This window comes from Ambystoma mexicanum, chromosome 10 (assembly GCF_040938575.1).
Source record: "Ambystoma mexicanum isolate Mex_15411 chromosome 10, UKY_AmexF1_1, whole genome shotgun sequence".
NCBI lineage: Eukaryota > Metazoa > Chordata > Amphibia > Caudata > Ambystomatidae > Ambystoma > Ambystoma mexicanum.
Window position 1 is genome coordinate 42,396,781 of NC_090932.1, and position 19,968 is coordinate 42,416,748.

Below are 19,968 nucleotides of genomic sequence, written 5' to 3' on the forward strand. Positions count from 1 at the left end.
AATAGCCTGGATTCAATCCTTCTTAAATAACAGGACTATGGGCCTCATTACGACCCAGGCGTTAAGGGTTAACGCCGTCGTTAACCCTTAACGCCTGATTCTGATTTTAACGGCTGCTTTTAGCAGCCGTTAAAATCCATGGCGCTAACCTGCCATGATGCTAATTACACCACCATAATTTACGGTGGCGTAATTAGCGCCTTCCCCACTCCCATTATGCCCTATGGGGCAAAAATGGGAATGGGGATTTACCGCCCCACTCACCTTGGAATGGGGCGGTAAATCCGCCATCCACCATGGTGTAAACATAGTTTACACCATGGTGGTAATGATGGCGCAATTAGCGCCTGGGTCGTAATGACCCCCTATGAGAGTCTTTTCACAGTCAGCATCAGCAGACCCTATCCAGACTACATGTGGCGTACCACAGGGATCATGTGTTTCGCCCACCATGTATAATATATTTACAAAGCCTTTGTTTGACAAATTGGACAGTCTGGGTGTAACCTACACTAACTATGCAGATGACACCCAGATCCTCATACTCCTATCGGGTGATTACCTCAGGGACACAGCTTTGGTAAATACATTATACTTACTCATTCAGGCATGGATGGCAGCCCATGGCCTTTGCCTGAATGACGAAAAAACAGAGCTCCTGATTCTTGGAACAGCTGCTAATCTAAAAAAATTGAACACCAATTACGCCTCCTTCAATATAGACGGAAATACTATTAATGTAGTGAAAGAAGTAAAAACACTAGGTTTCTACCTCGACTGCACATTAACCTTAACCAAACGAGCAAATTCTATTGCATTAGCAACAGCCTGCACTTGCAAGTTAATTAGGGCATGCAGGCCTTTCCTATCTAAATCCAGCTGCATCATCCTTGCTAATGCCTGAATACTCTCAAAATTGGATTACTGTAACGCCCTATACCTTGGTGCCAGAAAGTATATCCTGGACATAATCCAAATCCTTCAGAACAATGCTCTAACAACTGCTCTGAATCTTCCTAACAGAGAACATGTATCAGAGTTTAGGAGAGAACATCATTGGCTGAAGATAAACAATAGAATCTGGCTTAAAACAGTCTCCCTTAGCTTCAAGTGCCTCAACAAAGCGTCAGCGCTCTACCTAACTGAGAGAATAGTCAGAAAAACCTCCACCTGTCCATCTAGATCTGCCAACTCTTTTTGCCTTAATATACCCAGATGCAAACAAAACAAATCTGGCGGCAGTAGCTTCCCAGTTAAAGCTGCACAGATCTGGAATGCACTGCCTCTTTCACTCAGAGTGGACCAATCCTTCATCAGCTTTAGACGTAATACCTTGGACTGGCTGCGCTCCAATGACATCTGATTATGCTGTACCCATTATCACTGTATATATCATGTAACATACTATGGGCCTCATTACGACCCTGGCGGAGTGGGTTTACGCCAGCGTTATTCGCGGCGGACCCGTCCGCCCTACTACGAGTTCCCGTAGCGCCATGGAGCGTTTTCCGCCTGGTTTTTCCGGGCGGAGAAATCCATGGCGCTACGGGACCTTGTTGTTAATTACGCCACCGTATTTTACGGTGGCGCAATTAACGCCTTCCCCACTCCCATTATACCCTATGGGGCAAAAATGGGAATGGGGAAGGGTAAAATGGGGAATGGGGATTTACCGCCCCGCCAAGGTCGGCATGGGGCGGAAAATCCGCCAACCTCCATGGCGCTATCGGCAGCTTTCCGCCGTGCTCCGCGGTGCATTTAGCACCGCGATTTCCGCCAGGGTCGCAATGAGGCCCTATGTCTCATCTCTTTTGTTGTAATCTTGCCTGTATATACCCATTGCCAATATGATGTACCTTGTAACCTAAGCTTAAAATATTCTTGTATTTGCTATGCCCAGTTAACTCCGGGTTCGGTGCACATTACAAATAAAATAAACAAACAAACAAATGAGACTGGCATCGAGACCTCACTGTCTCCTTTTCCATTCTATTTCTTTGTCTACTTCTCTTTGCTTTCTCACGTCCCTTCTCATTCTTTCTTCCTCTTGCCTCCGTTCTTCTCTCCTTACTCATTCTCTTCTCTCATCTTCTTCCCTTCATTTCTGTAGTATTTTATCTCAATCTCTGTGCTTCTTCCTCCTCCCTCTTTCTTTCCATTCTATCCCTTCTATCACTCTCTGTCTATTGTTGTACTTTCTTTGTTCTTCTGCATGGTCTTCTTGGCTCTCTTGCTCCTCCTGATATATCTGCTCTTGTCGCTCCCTGCTTTTCCTTTTCTGCTCATCCTCTTTCAATGTCTTCTATCGTTCCTTAGCTTTTCTTTCTTGTTTGTCTTTATCTTCTCTTTGCCTAACTTCCTCAATACTTTTCCCATCTATTTTGAGTAATATTTGTCCTCCTATCCATTCGTTCTGCACGAGCGCTATCTCATCAGCCTAATCCTTCTCTCCTTTCCATCTCTTAATCTCCCTGTCTATCTCTGTTAATAATTTTGACTGCTCACTCTTGTCTTTCTTGTCTTGTATGATCTTATAAATCTCTTCTTTTCTTTTCTTCTCCTCCGGACTATCGTCACTACTGTAAGCAGGGGGTTTATATATTGGATTACTATACCCAGTTGCTGCTTTCAACTCTTTTAAAGGATACACCCCTAATTCTTCCGTAGTAACACCCTTTGCTTCAGGTGAGGTAAGGGGAGCTGAGAGCTCAACGCCTTCCCCTTTATTTATTTTATTTATTTATTTGCATTTATAAAGCGTACAGAAACTGCCCTCAGGAATCGTGGCGCTGTTACAGCGAGCTTGAACTTGATACAGGTAAGATTTAAACTTAGTCAGTTGCAGTGGTATGGCTGAATACAACACTCATAGTGCAGCATTGAGAATGACAAGTAGCAGAGGACAGTGCGGGTCAAGGATTATGCTTTGCTGTGGTTACAGTGCAATAGCGTAATTATACAGGCTGGTAATAGAACATTATCGAAACAGGAAGGTTTTTAGGTTTTTGCGAAAGGTAATGTATGATTTCTCATTCCTTAGTGAGGTTGGCAGGGCATTCCAATTTTTGGGTGCGAGGTGTTGGAAGCTAGACCCTCCGGCTTTGGATCTTTTGAATGTTGGAACATAGATCTGGTTGGTGCGGTGGGCTCTGGTGGGTCTGTTAGAGGAGTTGAGGGTGATTCTCTCCGAGAGGTAGGTGGGGCATCAGATCTAAGGCATCTGTGTGTGATGGCCATGGTTTTAAAGAGTATACGTTCCTTTACCGGTAGCCAATGGGCCTCTTTCCTTGCTTGGGAGATGTGTTCCCTTTTAGGAATGGACAGAGCTGCCCGGAGCGCATTGTTTTGCGTGATTTGGAGTTTTTTTAGGTTATTGACCGAGGTGCCTAGGAATAGGGCATTGTAGTAGTCAAGTTTAGTACCTATTGTGGCTCTGGCTATGAATAGGCAGTTTTTAGTGGAGAGAAAGGGCTTGACTGCGTTGATCATCTTGGTGGTGAGCGCAGATGAGGAGGCTATGGCGTTGACATGGCGTGACATGGATAATGAGGCATCTAGGTGGACACCTAGGGCTTTGACAGTCTTGGAGATTGTAATGATGGAATGGTCAATGTTGAAGATTTTATATTGCGGGGGGAGTTTGTTGAGAGTTTCGGTAGTCCCTACTATAAGGATTTCAGTTTAGTCCCCGTTTAAGCAAAGGCTGTTGGCGGCCATCCAGGTTTGGATGGCTGTGTAGATTTTGGTTAGGGCTGTCACATCTTCCTCATAGGTCCCAGTTAGAGGGAGTAGGACCGGCGTGTCATCCACGAAGTTGGTGCACGCTATGTTGCGACAGTCAAGATCATTGAAGAGTGGAAGGGTAAATATATTGTAGAGTGTGGGGGCGGTGCAGGAGCCCTGAGGGACGCCACAGTGGATGATGGTAGGGATGCAGAGGCTGTGTCCGAGAAGACCTTCATGAGTCTTCCATTTAGAAAAGAAGCCACCCAGGCTTCTTTATGCTGACTAAGCATCCACTCCTCAGGTAGCGGGTCTTCTCTTTCGTCTTGGTACATTTTCCAGAGTTCTAAAATCACTAATCTTTACTCTAATTTCTTCCCTGTGTACGCCACATGCAAGTATGTGGTCATGTGTTATAATTCCACTTTTGACAATGATCGCCCTTTTGGCCACAGCATGAACATTTTATCTGCTGTGCCTTTTACCCATTCTGCACTACACTGTTTGAGCTTGGGCATATGCTTTGGCAGTGTTTTGTACAGGTGCATGAGAGGAGTATCCCCGATAATGACAAGTCTTAATTGACTGTCGATACTTACCAGACTATTAAATAAAGTTTATACCTTGGCTTAAATCACCACTTTTCAAAGTCTTAAAAACAACAGATATGAGCACGCACCATCAATCGCTGCTCAAGCCTCTAATTTCAGTTGCCTATCTATTCTCCTACTTGATATATCTATTCTCTTGATGGCGCCAATCACTTTCCTATGCTCAATCACTGTTGCTCCTTAGCTTTTTCAATTCTTTCACAATCTCTATCGCTCTTTAATAGTTTTACTCGACTGACAACATTCAGACAAGTCAAACATTACACATTTATAAACACTGTGATCACCTTATCACCCGCCTTTATTTATACCCTATACAGGTTTTGAAACATCACCTTATGTAATCCTGATTATGCGTTATATATTTCACTCTACTCCTGTTGGAGTTTAAGATGTCTCCTTCTAACTTCCTTGATGCAGGGCTTCTAGGCGCTATCTCTTCTTCACAATATTTCCCGTTACTCAAAAATTATTACAATACCATCCCCTTATTTTCCATTCTCCTTAGTCTACTCACCATTCGTTAATCAACTCGAGGCCTTAGGTATCGACTCCCCCTTCAATCCGACCACTTCAACTTCCATCCGCAGAGTGCCCGTGGAAACCGGGCAGGGATTTCATCAAAGGGGAACCTGCCCACCATCTTGGATCTTCTTGCAAGTTTATTTTTATCAGCCGCTCTCCACAGGAAATCCCACAATCTTCCAGCTAATGGCAAAGGATGCCTGATCGACCGAAATACTGGGGACAAACTGGTTTGGATATTTTTGAACCATCCTCTGCTATAACGTGAGCTTAGGCCGCTTTAGAAACGCGCATGCAATGGATGGGTTCACAGAATAACCCTGAGTCCAAATTACGAACCAACTGAGGAAGGTGGCAAAGATACTGCTTTATTAACAATGATCTAAAACAGGGAGTTATAACGAACATCAACGGATGTTTGCTCAATTTTTCTCTCAGCAATCTTTTCACAAAACATAGACTTAATACTAAAAATACATCAGAGGTAACCGCATACTATGTGGCAAATAATAGAAAACCTACTAAGGATTGTGATAGGCTTAAGGGGAACATCTAAGTATACATTACATATGACCCAGGATTGTGATTGGCTGCCCACTGTCAGGTAGACAATACATGCCTACCTCTACAACATGTCATCTTTAAAACCTTTAAGTACACAGTTTTCAATTGGTCTTCAAACTATAAGGTCCTTCGTTATACGGACCTCTATAATTGGTAGGCACGCTTGTGCCATGTCTGGAACATTCGGTTCACTTAGCAGCATGTAAGCCCAGACCCAGGTGCAAGGAGGTGGGCCTGACTCTGTCTCCCCACCCAATTAACCCAACATCTTTCATCACCAAGGCTTCTGTCATTAAGATTGTCTTTGAACTTGGCCTTGCAAAGTATCCTTGTCTCTGAGAATACATGGGAGTGCGAGCACTCACTATCGTTGTTCTAGTACTCCACGTTTGACTCTATTTTCATCCTTGGCTCAGGCAGGAGAATGGAGACCACGATTTGGTCCATTTTGCAGGTTTTAAATGTCTTAAATGAATAAAACTAGGCACCCTTGGTGTTCTTTCTTTCCATTTTAACAAGAGATGATTCATCCTTTGCATGTTAACTCCTTTCAAGAATAGATAGCCGACCTTGGCTGCTTCAGTGTTGATACCAGGTCAGACAGTCTCACCATGCAGCTCCACGATTTCAGCTTATTCTTGCTGCGACACCTTTTCTCTTCATGGGTCCTGGCTTACTAAAGCCATGACACCAATGTCCAGCTCCTGTACAATGGCGGCTCCACCTGGAATCTATTTACTACGTATAGCCAGGTTCTATGATGACTTAATCTACCTTGCATTTCAACGTCTGTACACATATTAAAAGGTTGATTCTCTTCGGCACTTCATGCACGCCTATTCTTCTTTTTTGTATTTAAAAGTTCATTTGAATATTTAATTCGTCATTAGTTTCAGTAAGATCCATGCATCCTCTTCAGCCAATATCCCGGGACTTTGCACATGTCTTGTGTGACATCACTAGCTTCTCTTTTTGCTCTTTTTCATATTCCCTCAGGGTGTTCCTCCCTCAGGTTGTCGTCTCTTTGGGGAAACATTCGATAGGGTTGTCTCAATGGGTATCTTCTTTTGAATATACACTGTGGTATTGGCACAACTGCTGGTGTCAAACACGGCACGATCTCAGACTTCACACATATAGGAGGTAGGGGGGCAGGATTTCCTGCAGAGGCATGTAACTGCTCTTCTTCAGATTATTGGCCCATCAAGATGGGCTTTAGTTATGAAGAGCATTTATTGTTTGTGACCTTTGTGGCTTTTATGTTAAATTTAGATGAGGAATCTTAACGCTGCAAGATCGGATGCTGGTGCGACAGAGGACAAGTTCAGATCTTTATCCCTTGTGTCAGTCGTGTAGGGAGGATCCAGCACATTTCCTTCTTTTATGTCCTTTCTATAACAATCTTAGGACACATCCCCTTGAGCCCCTGCTGAAATCGTTCGCAGTTCGCAGGCCCTTTGTAAATCTACATCAAATAGGACAATTTATTTGCAGTGTCCTCTTATATCCACAGGGCCTGGGCTGCGAGAGCCAAGGCTCTTATATTGTTAGCACAGAGCCGACAGGCCAATATTGCTGGTAACCTCAATTAGGGGGTAGTAATGAATGTGGCTCCAGTTATTGTTTTGTCTCTGCATGGTTTCGCTTGATGCATCTGGAAAACCATTGCATAGTATTGACGTCAATGCTACTTAGTATCCACTCTTTGATCCGGCACAAGAAATATTCAGTGCATTTCTTTAGCTATGGGAACTACCTATTACATATTTCCAGGTAATCAGTGGCTTTCTCTTCCTTGATACATTTGTAACGTTTTTTGGCTTTTTAGTGTTTTTTAACATGTGAAATTGTCGCTGCTTGTCTTATTTATTGATGAACTGCTTGATCATTTTATGATTGACACGCAAGCACCGTTTCCCAATTATCGATCTATTTATTGTCGTTGTGTTGTAATTCTTTAGATTGTGAGGACCTGCTGATTTTAATGATTGTTTTATTTGTGTCAAAGATGTACTTTTATGGCTGCAGCCAAAGTAAAGTTGTTATTAATTGATTGATTGATGGAGTTTCTTTCCCGTCTTTCTTGAAGAAGACAATGGTTGCTCTAGTGGTGATATCCTCGAGCAACACAATATCCTTCCACTCATGAGCAGGCAATCAATCAGCACAGTGGCATGCCTTTGCAGAGTGGCATGAACTCCCTGGGGCTGACCGAGTCAATGCCTACCACGTGGCAGGTCTCTAGATCTCATTCCAAAGAGAGCAGGGCTACTCTAGTCCCGAACCTCTACATATGATAGATCTTTCCATCTGATGCTCAATGTGTGGGTACACGTGTGGCCACCAATACCTTTCTCTTATGCGCCATTTGGTTAGTGTCATGCCAATGCGGTCTTCTTGGCCGAAATCAATGAGCCTCGACCTTAGTGCAGCGGGTGGGTGGCGGCCTGCGTGTATACGCGTGTGGATGCTTTCCTGTAAAGTTGTAGGTTGGGCGATGGGACCTATGTTCTCATATTCTGGCCACTCATTTAGTGTGTAGGCTTTAGCACTGTTTAGTGTTTCAACTCCTAACATTTTCTATACCCTTGCGTTTTGCATGATCTGTCCTGGCACCGCGGCAGGCGAGCAGATCAGTAAGCGATGCCACGATGCATTCATCCTTGAGGAACGTCTCTTCTGCTCTACTGTTGATTGGCAGGCCTGACAGACCGCCTGCTTTCAGGCTCTGCCACCCTGGTATGAGTCAGATCGAATGACTGTACTCTTTTCATTTGGATTCCAATATTCAAGGGTTTATATTGTGGTCTGTCCAAATGGTGAAGTGATGCTTTTTGCCTCCATCAGTACAATTGATACAAAAAATGGCTGGGTTCATCTGGCCCAGTTCATCCTGTAGAAGGGCTGAGCCTAGTCTCTAGTCACTGGCATTAATGGGTATTATTGTTTCTCTTCTTGCGTCAAAGTCCTTCAGCTCTGGCGCATTGGCTATATCGCTTTGTTTGTTCTGCTAGCTGCTGGCACTGGAATGGCTATGCGCAGTGCTCTCCTGTTCTCAGTACATTTTGCAGACATTGGCTTTTCATAGAGAAGTTTGGGACAAATGTGGCATAATATCCCGGCCAGGCTCTCTTTGAGTTCAACTCCTGCGTTTGATATGGAGGATCCTAGTAAATTCAACTTCCACTGTAGGAACTCATGCTTACCTTTTTAACCCCTTCTTACTCATTCTTTTTAGTACCTCGTTGATTGCTACATTGTACTCGCTTGAGCTTGTCGATGTCTGTGACATATAATAAGAGGTTGTCTTGAAATATGTTTGTGTTTTCCGTTCCCTTGACTGTATCCATTGGAATATGAATGATGCTTATAAGAGTCCACATGGCATTCCATTATACCGGATGCTCCAGAAGGTGTGCAGTGAGGGTCGTGCAGTGAGAGCCGCGTAGCGCAGGTGCAGCATCGCTTGATGATAGGGACCTGTGATGTCCAACCCACAGATGTCCGTAGCTCTGTGTAATTCTAGGACACACTCCGTTGTTTGGTGGGGGGAAGTTGTTGCATATTCTTGATTTAGGCAAGTTGGTCTACACAGAGACTCAATTTTCTTATATGGATCACTGGGCTGATCCATTTCGCGACTTCCACTGCCTCTTTGATGCCATCACTAGTTATGAATATGTGAAATTGCTCCAGTTCATCTTGCACAGTCTTGACACTGGTCTCACTCTTTGCTTTGCTGGTAGTGTGCGTGCTTTGGGCTTGGGTTTCTCCATGTGGTTTGTATGTGGTGTCTGCAATGATAGTGAGGTCTGAACCCGAGTTGTCCATCATTTGTGTTTTCTTTTTTAGAAAACATGTGCTGGTGCATTGCGGCAATACGTTTTCTCGCCTTTTATGCTTTGTGCTTTGCGTGGTGGGGATTCATTGCTTTCGTCTGTCGGTGTCGGCACGCCGTTGCTGCTACTGTGCTCTGCTTCTAGTCTCCATACTGTCACACTCTTGAAGACCCTCGCCAAGTGTCATATCTTCTGGCAATTTCTGCGTGTTTATCCCCTGTCTGGGCATTCATTAGTACCTGCAGCATGGGCACAGATTCCCAAGTAGTGGCATCCTTTTGTGGATCTCCGGTCCTTCACTTCTGCTTTTCCGAGTGCGTCAATCTTAAGGACTTGAGGGGTGAAAAGACAGCTCGAGAGTGACAGAGACTGAGAGTGAGGCTGGCTAATGTGGAGTTCCATTGAAATATAAAAGCCAGTACAAAACAGTGATTTCCACATAAGGCCTAGTGAAATAGAAAGCAATTATGTAAAACTGCAGCAGTGCACATGGAATGAAAAGACTCATTGGAAACACTGCGAATTTGGAAGATAAAAAGGAGGAACGATGCCTGACATTTAAGAAATAAAGTCAAGTGACACACTGCGTTTATCAGGAATAAAGAGACATAATTTCCACCATATAAAATGACAGCCTTTAAGGACAAAGGCCTATTTCGTTTTTGTAAAAGTGAACACTAGTTTCCTATGATTAACTGTGGCCTATCTGTGTGCTTTAGATTAATAGTGAATCTACCTCTGTTCTAATATAGTAGAAAAGAAAGATTGTATTTATGAAGAGCAGGCCTAGATATAATGCTAAAATGTTACATGCAAGCACATCTTGTCGATTTAAAGCGGTATTTTCTGAAGCATGGATGCAGCTGCTGTTTTCCCCACTGAACTAAAAGGACTGTGGGCCTCATTACGACCCTGCCGGTCCAGAAAGAATGGTGGCGCTAAAACCGCTGCCACCGTTGTTTTTGGACTGGCTGATTCAGAGTCCTGCAGGCGGGAGGTGTCACTCCTGTCAGGTCTGACCTGGCGGGATGAACACCACCCGCCTGCCGGCAGACATGGAGACACCGGCTCTGTCATAGACGGAACCAGTGTATTCATGATCCCCATCCCCATGGAGTCCTATGGGACTCCATGAGAATGGGGCTTTACAGAATTCCGCCTGTGGAATTACTGGGTCACCGGGGTTGTAATGCCCCAGTGATTCCAGAAATCACAGAGGCAGAATGGTATTACGGGTTCGGCGGCAGCCTGCCAATTTTTCCGTCACGGCTACCGCCGGACTCGTAATGAGGCAAAATCTGACCTCAAGACCTTTGGCTAAGGACCTCCAGGAAAAGCAGGCCTGGTTCAGTTAAAAATGCAAAGAATTATGAGAAAGAGTTCTGAACGGCAGCGACACAGATAACATGACCAACAGAAATGACCCTTAAGGTCAAACCTCCTCATAAAATTGTGCATTAGCTCCGAGCAAATACCTTTGAAGCTCAGGAGGGGAGGGCAGAATCACATGGGCTGAGTTGTCCCAGTCATGTGGTTTGGAGAAAATGAAACTGCTTGGGTTTCATCGGAATGTGAAACTGGAGGACCCATTGCCTTCCCATTGATTAACATTGAGCCACCTTTTCTTTAATTAAAAGAGAATCGTATGTCCCAGTGAGTTCACCCCGGGCTCATTTAAAGGGAATAACAATCCAGTTGGGAGCATGTAAAAACGAGGAACAACTAGCAGAGAGTCCTCAACCCTTACATTGGAGACAGTGACAAGGAAATCTAGAAGCTAGCTGGGACCCCTATCAGATGAGCCAGAGGAAATCTGGGTGCAGGAGAAAATACCTTACTGAAGCCCTTGACCAGATCTGTGGTGTCCTCAAAGGAGCCTTTCTGTTTTTCCCTGCATGCCCCATAATCAAGGCCTCCCATGTATGTAGACTAATCCAAAAGCCATCAAGTGTGTGGGGAGTTACCTGCCTTTATCCCTTTCCATTAGTGGGTAGGGGAGGGGTGAAACTGGTTAGGCCCTTCAGATATTTTATTAAATCTCACTCAAATTATTTCCCCTAGAAAACCATCCTCTTTGCAGAAATTGAATGTGTATATCCATAGCACCTTTAAGTAAAATAAATCAATTAATATCCATATAGAAAAATCATGGGATGAGTGTTGTTAGAGTTCGAAACTAAGAGAATTCATGCTCAGTGGGTTAGAGCCAGTATAGACAATAAAGCCTTGGGTGACAGTGCTTCAGAAACCCCTGATTTCTGTCCAGAAGGGGGGGGGGGGATCATGTATCCCAAAATAAGTAATCCAAGAACGCTACCTTTCAACTTAATGAGGAGGGGGTAAAACTACATTTCCCATTTATTCCCTTGCATCCCAAACCAGAATCCCAAAGCACTGTATGTCCTTTGAATGTGTGTTGAAAAACGATTTTCCCATTGAGTTCCTTTTCCCAACCTTGCCTTTCAAATAAAAGCCTTTAAGCACAGTGGCGGAGAGTGGCTGTTTGTGCTGTGCAGTCCATTCTCCCTGTTGGTCAAATTGGAGGAGGAGCACTAACTTAAAATCACCATCCACCCCGCGGAGCGGCGCAGAGTGGCAGAGAGTAGCTGTTTGTTCTGTTCATGGGGCTTGAAGTGACCACGGTGCCCGTGGATCGACACCATGCCAAGATAAGAGGAACCGCAATTGAACCTGAGCGCTGTGTTTACTACCCAGCAAACCCATAGCCAAGCACGGACACTCTCGAGGTGTGAAGATTTAAAGAGCTCTCCCATACAAAAGTGAATGATGCCGGTTTCCGAGAACGAAATTGTGTTACACTTAACTAACATTGATAAACATTTATCACAACCTCCACAAAGTCTATCCTGCCCCCTTCTCCCCTACTTCTATCACAGCTAAAATAAACCTCCCCCTATCAGCTCTGCGATTACACTCCTTGCTGACTCTAACAACAGTCCAGAACCAAGAGACTCACCCAACCGCTCCAAGGCTCACGGTGAGATGAACTCTTTGCTGAGTGCGGTGTTCAGGTTTAAAGAAACCTGCCCCTTGTCATGCATCAAAATGAAAGTTCTCTCCTTAGATACAGCAGAGGTGCGAAGCTACGTCGAACCTCTACACATTGCAGAATCGTGCAAAAATGCACCGAAGAAACTTGACCCACCCAACGCCGCTCTAGAGGCTGCTTTCCTTGAAAAAGCACACCCTCTGAATCACCCGCAAACAGAAAGGAAAGTAAAAAACATTTTGGAACGAGCAACTGTGTGGGGAGAGAGGACGTCCGAAGTCCCCGAACACTTTACAGCTGATCCTCTGACATTTGCTGCTAAATCTAGGACCCGCTCTAAACAAAGCTGTTTTGAAGCAGCTGACAAAAACCTGGAATCAGACCAAGAACAACCCCGAGATCTTGAAGATGGTGCTTGTCCAACTGCAACGAGTGACATGGGAACTGATATGAATGCCCCTGACAACCATAAAGCTATGACATGAAATAACTTACATGGAAAAGAGAAAGAGTTCAACTCGTCGACATGGAAATCCTCAGCCCAGCTGCGATGCATATCTTTTGTATTTGGTGCTCCAGCTCTGCAAAAGGAGTGTGAAATACAGTTAGGTGTTAACTCACCCCTCTTTGATGCAGAAGACCCGACATTCTCGCAAGATGAAAGACTTAGCGGCGAGACGACAGATAAGTCGAATGAGGTTAGTGCTGCGTGACCTAACGTGTGACCTAATGCTGAGTCTAATAGTAAGTCGCCCCATCACCTCCAACGCTGGCTATCACCCTCAGAGGAGACCACAGAAACCACAACAGATACTGACTCTTCTCCAAATTCCAGGAGTACTCAGGAAAGCTCTCAGCCCAAAACCTTGGCCAAAGAAACCTGGACTGAGAAACCATCGCCAAGCCTATCCAAAAAAAGCTGATCCATTTCAAACTCAATGCAATTTAATGTTGGCCCTTACAATCGCCATGGCACCATTCCTCAAATGATGAGTCTATTAACGAGAGTTTCAAGGACCAGGCGATACTGTTAGCCATGGCTCACATTAAATTGTTACATATGGATGTATTCATAACCTCCCTTCAACAAGGAATTGATCGGGAATCAGACTCAGAAAATCTGCTGCAAAAATTGCTGTGCGACAACATGAGAGAGATTGGTGCAAACAAAAAGATTCAATTAGATGTAGCAAAACAGATCTTGAAATGAAACAAACAATCCACAAAAAGAACACCCCTTGACCCTGAGGTTATAATCAGACCAAATATCAGTCCTCCTACACCAATAACTATAATACACCTAAACATTTTCCTTGTTGAAGTTGATGGAATATCCAAGGCAGTTGAAACCACAGAACCCACAGTTTTAAACTATGCTCAATCAATCAAGACAGCATTAGTTCCTTCCTCTACCACAGTCTCTCAGTGATATCAGTGAATACTACTGATTCTGAGATTCAGCCCATTGAGCTACATCTACCAGCCACAAGCGTTCTTTTACCTCATACTGTGACCGTATGCGAAGCTCATTCCACTGGTATGCAAGTTACATCCTTGAGCTCAGTGGCCCCCTGCCCGCCGACCACTACTGTGGAACCACGCACAGAAACGATAATGGTGGACGAGGATAGTATCAAGTTTAGTTTAGTTTTTATAAATTCACAGAAAAAAGAAACAACTAGCCCAAAACAACAATTAAAGAAATCGAAAAATATACCAGTGAGGCAAATGCCTAAAGTGAGCAGAGCACCTGGCTTTATTCGAAACCTGAAGTCCTTTGTACCGGAACGTGAGGGAGCATCATTAGAGAATGTAAGCCATGAGAGAAAAAGATCCTCTGGGAATAAAACTACAACGTTCTTACGGCCGCCTAGCATTAGCTCAATCGATCCTCAACTGGAGCATTACCGAAGATTAAACTGTGCCAAAAGTGACGCAGAGATTCAAGAAATTTAATTTATGAAGAAGGGTCTGAAAATAGCCAAATGACCTGAATAACGATACCATTAGCAGCCATAAACATTCCACAATCGATCATACATCACAGAGCTTTATCAGCTCCCATTGTTTTGAACAAACCTATCTCTACCAAGCACTCAGAAAACATCCTGACCCTGGAAGAAAGAAGTACAAAATCGTCGCCACCTTAGAGACAGGCAAACATCGATCCTTGCTAGGCCTCTCGAGTATGGATCAGCGGCTGGAAAATCATTGTCTCGACTGTCCATCAACCTACAATAAAGCAAATTCTCCAGTGGCACTAAAAACGACACCAATAACCCAAGTACGTAAAAGCCTGAAAGCAACTGAAAAACTGGAGTGCAGGCCTGTATTTGAATTCAGAAACTTGGAAAGAAACGCTCAAGACAAAAGAGATTTTGCAGCGAACCATGACATCAAGAAACAGTGTGTTTATTTGGGACGACTACTCCCATTGAATGATGGACTGATGCTCAATCGCTGAAATGTATTTTGCTTGTTCAAGCATATACCCAGGCTTCGCATTTGTGAATCTCGTGACATAGCAGTAATCGAGTTTCCGATCTCAAATCAATTTCCATTGCGTATGTCTGCGTATGCATTCAAAAATCATACGAGCTCTGCTGCTTGAGGAAGCAGAATCGCTCTGGCCAATAGGCTTTGATATAAAAGAATTAAGCTCTGATTCAGCTGAGCTCAAGAGAGCCAATGAACAAATGACGGAAACATCGAGTGTCTCTGAGAGGACTGACATCCCCAAGGAAAACTCAACCACATACAGATCTACATTTTGAGGCCCCATGGAATGCAAAGAACAGAGACAAGATACTTTAACTCCTATGAAAATCACCATCAATAGCTTTCACGAGAGTAAAAGGGAAATAAATCTTCAAAAACCCAAAAACATATCAACTTCCACCGAGACCAACTGGGGGTGGTTATCTAAATCCCTACACACAAACAAAATGCAATAACGTCTAAAAACCCGAACAGAAGAAATAATCACAATTGGAAGTTGGAATACGCGAGGATTTAAGCACCTCTATTACAACAAGAGTGTAAAACAAAAACAAACAACAAAAAAGTGAGGAATCTATTTTTTGGTACTAATGTCGAAGAACTCTGCGCCCTTTTTATCTTTTGTGTTCATACAGTTAAGGTCGCATGTGTAATTAGGGTAACTGTGGAGTCCTATGATTCCTCTACCCCACTAGGAAAAGACCATAACAGAAAGTGTTACCCTTATGTGTTGCTCATGCGCCCAAGTTGTTTTTACTCCATACAGATGGAGAAGGAAATAAGGTACCACACAAGATTTGTGTTTTGATTCACCAATATTTATATAGAAAACTGTTGCCCTTTAGTGATGACACGTGTTTCAACGTAACCAACGTTTTTCTCAAATCAGGGCTGGTATCAACAAATGACAAGTAATATCAAAAACAGTGCATAATAAATTGATTTAAGTAAACACCAATGTGGTCCACAAGAACGTTTGCACATGCATGAATTAAAAAATAATTAACAAAATCATAATAACATGGCCATGTTTGGGGGGGGGGGAAAGGAAGGAGGTTTGTGGGAAAGCGAGAAGAGAAAAAAATATAAAAATACATGATTGTTAAACAATATGTCAATGGTGGTAATCCTATTTTTTAATGAGTACATTGGTATATTTAGAATAATTTATTGTATGCTTATGTTCATTGTATTTCTTACCCAATGTAACCGTCCTCTTAAATGTTCTCAAAAGCTTGAATCCAGTCATGGGTTAAATCCCGTGTCCCTGTAGGGGAAGCATTTACATATGCTCGTTTAACTACCTTGTATTATGGGCACAGATTGTGTCTCTATATAAAGTCTATCCTATACTGTGTTCATGCTTTAAATACGTGCACACAGAAATTACAAGGATATACTGTTCTCACCACATTACATTGCATTCAAAAACTCCAGGGGAGGGTGTTTGTCCTTTCCTATTTTTCCTTTTCCTTTTGTTTGTTATATCTACAGTCGTAAAACACGCAGGCCCACATGTCCGTGAACCTTATTCCTTTCCCACCTGGTGGGCTTTCCTGCTTACCTCTATTTCCTCAAAGTCGTCCCTTTCAGTCCTTGTATGATTGTGTCTCCCAATCTCGTCTTTTGTTTGATCACGTTACTAGGTTACCTATGTCCTACTTCTGTTTCTATGTTGTCGGCCATGTTTTGGGGCTGAAAACCTATGTCCTACTTCTGTTTCTACATTGTCCGCCATATTTTGGGCTAAAACTCTATATCGGTATTGTGTTTTGTGTTTGTTTGGACGCACGTTCACGTAATCGAAAATAGTTGCACTCTTTTAAAGACAAAATGTTCTAATACTTTTTTAGTCTTAATGAAGCGGTGTGTAACACCAAACATAGTTCATAACAAATGTTATTCTAAATATTATTACAAGGACACTCCCTAAATCGTTGAAGACTCCTCCCCTTTTCTCCTTTTTTGACGCAAGTCATGTCAATGGGACACAAGTTACTGTATCTCCAAAAAATGTATTGGCATCTGATTAATTCTTGCGTAATGTGACAAAATGTGTCTTAATCAGTCTTGTGATATTATAAGACACAATGTATCATGCCGAATATCATTATGTTAATCTTTTTGATCAATGTTGGTGCCTCTGCCTAAATACATTTCGGTGTGTATGTTATGGGACATGTGTACCTTTTTGTGTGTTGATGTTTCTGAGGTGATAATTCTTTCATGAAACCCACAAAACAGGATACTACATTTATAATATTTTCAGAGAAAAGAATACATCTCATTGTCAGAGTTTAAACCTTTTTCAACAGTTCTAAATTTGCAAATCATTCTGGCTTCTTCTTGTCGTAATTTCAGCTCCAAATTTCCTCCTCTTGGTCCTAAGGTTATTCTTTTTAGACCCAAAAATTTTAAAAGTCTTTTTTCATCGCACTGATGCTCTTTTTGCCAATGCTGTGCTAATGGTGAGTTAGAATTAGGATTCCCTATTCCTGAAAGGTGTTCTCTTATTCTAATCCTTAATTCTCTTATCGTACTTCCTATGTACATTTTGTGACATAAACATATAATGACATATATAACATATTTACTTCTGCAATTGATGTGTTCCAAAATTTGCTGCTTAATGCCATATGTATCCTGAAAACTTGCAGTATTGTCTATGGTTTATTTGCACATTGTGCAAGTCCCACATCTTCTGAAACCTTGTGTTTGTTTAGGTAACCAAGTATTCGAACTCCCAATTTCTAGTATAGGGAGCAGAGATGGACTCAATACATTTTTTATGGTTTTGGCTCGTTTGAAGATTATAGTCGGGTTGTCCTTAATGTAGTTCCTGACGTGTGGGTCCAATTGGAGCAAATGCCAATTCCTTTTTAGGATCTTCCTTAAAATTCCATTATTCTTACAGTAAGTCGTAATGAAAGTCACTTCTTCTGTTTGGTTGTTGATTCTGGTTTTCGTAGTTAGGGTGTCTGCTCTGTTAAGAGCTTTGGCTTTCCTTTGTGCTTTAGCAATAATTTTAGTTCCATATCCTCTGGCCTTAAATCTTCTTGAAAGCAGTTGACATTCTTGCTCAAAAGTTTTTTGTTCCGAACAGTTTCGCTGAGCTCTGATGTATTCTCCACTAGGGATGTTCCTTACAACCGAAGAATGATGACAGCTGGTTGCAAATAAAGTTGAATTAGCCTCTGTAGGCTTCCTGAAGGTCCTAGTCAACAGTTGATTATTTTTCACATAGATATTTAGATCCAGAAAATCTATTTGTTCTTTGCTGGTAATCCCAGTAAATTCAATCCCCATAAGGTTATTGTTGGCTCTAGTCTTGAATTGTTCTAACTCCTCTTGTTCACCTTTCCAGATAAGTAACACATCGTCGATATAGCGGGTCCAAAGAATCACATGATCCTGATATATTTCATCTCCATAGATGTGTTTATCCTCATACATTGCCATTGTGAGGTTGGCGAGTGCGGGGGCAAATTTTACTCCCATCGCCACTCCTCTTGTTTGCTGATAAAATTCTCCATTGAAAATGAACACGTTATTTTGCAAAGTTAAAAGTATCATTTCCTTGAGCATATTAACTGATTGAAATTTTGATGCAGTTTGATTGGAAAATATATAATCTATTGTCTCAAGTGCCGTGTCATGCCTGATGGATGTGTATAATGCCTTTACATCCCATGTGGCTAATATATAATCAAATTCCCATTTGATGGATGCCAATTTATTGATTACAGAAGTTGTGTCCTTCAAAAAAGCTTTGGTCTCAGTGACAATGGGGCTAAGTATGTGGTCAATATACTGTGCCATGTTCATTGTTGCCCAATCAATTCCACTCAGGATAGGTCTTCCTTCTGGTACTTTTTCAAAAGCCTTGTGAATTTTTGGCAAAAAATATATTGTGGGTAATGTTGGTTGCTGCATATCTAAAAATGATCTTTCTTCATCTGTGATTAGCCCTTTTCTATGCCAGTTTGTTATGGATTCCCGCAACTCATTTAAGATCTTCTGTTTTGGGTTCCCTTCAAGTTTGTGATAACAAAAAGGAGTATTTAGATGGTTCTCGGCCATTGTTACATAGTCTGCCCTGTTCATAACCACAATTTTTCCTCCTTTATCAGCAGCTTTTATAGTCAAATTTTGATTCTGTTTCAATTCCACCAAAGCTTTTCTTTCTCCTTTGGTCAAATTATCATAATCTTGTTTACTTGGTCTTTTGTGTTTCTTTTTGTCTATGATGTCGTTCAGTTCTTTAGTTACTGCCTTGTAGAAGGTGTCGACCAGGTTGTCTGTGGTTAGTTGTGGAGTAAACTTAGATTTCAGTTTGAGATCCCTCGTTTGGAGACCAGTTTGTTGTATCTTGAGATTCTGTATGGTTTCATGAATCGGTCGATCTGTGGTATCTTGTAATGAACTTAAGAGGTGAATGTTCCTTATATCTTTAATGGTATAGTCACTATCCTCAATGTCGGGTTCTTTGGCATGAAACATCGGAACTTGTGTTGCAAAAAATTTCTTGAGTTTCAATTTTCTAACAAATTTAAACAAGTCTATGTGCACGTTAATTTGGTCAAAGTTGGTGGATGGAGCAAAAGAGAAACCTTTGTTTAGAAGTGCTATATCTTCTGTTTTTAAGTGATATTCTGACAGGTTCAAAATTAAGGTGTCTGTTTGTTCTTCTTGGCTGCTTCTCTTGCTCCTGCTCTTGTCAAACGTCTGAAATCTTCTAGAGCGTCTGGGTGGCCTGTATCCACTGCCCCCTCTCTTGCCCCTCCTCCTGTATTCTGTGTTTGTACATTGATCTGCTGAGGTAATAAAAAACGGACCTGTTTTTGCAAAGTGATTTTGTTGCTTTTCTTGTACCTTCTTATCTGATTTAGAAAACCTTGTCCATCAAGTGTTTTTTCTGATGTTTCTGTCGTTTCTGTTTCCTTAATGTTATCTCCTTCTGATTCTGCATCTGAGCTGCCCGGAGATGTATTTGGTGTACTCTCTCTTGATATCGATTTATTGATTTGTCTATATTTCTCTTGAAAAGTGTAAACTCTATCATCCTGATAATCCCTATTATCACGATGGAATTTACGCATTTTTCTTAATTTGATTTCGTCTTGGTAGTCTTTCAAAATTTCAAACATTTTCTGGTAGTTTTTTTCTTTTGTTGCTTCCAAGGCTTTAGTTTCTGAAA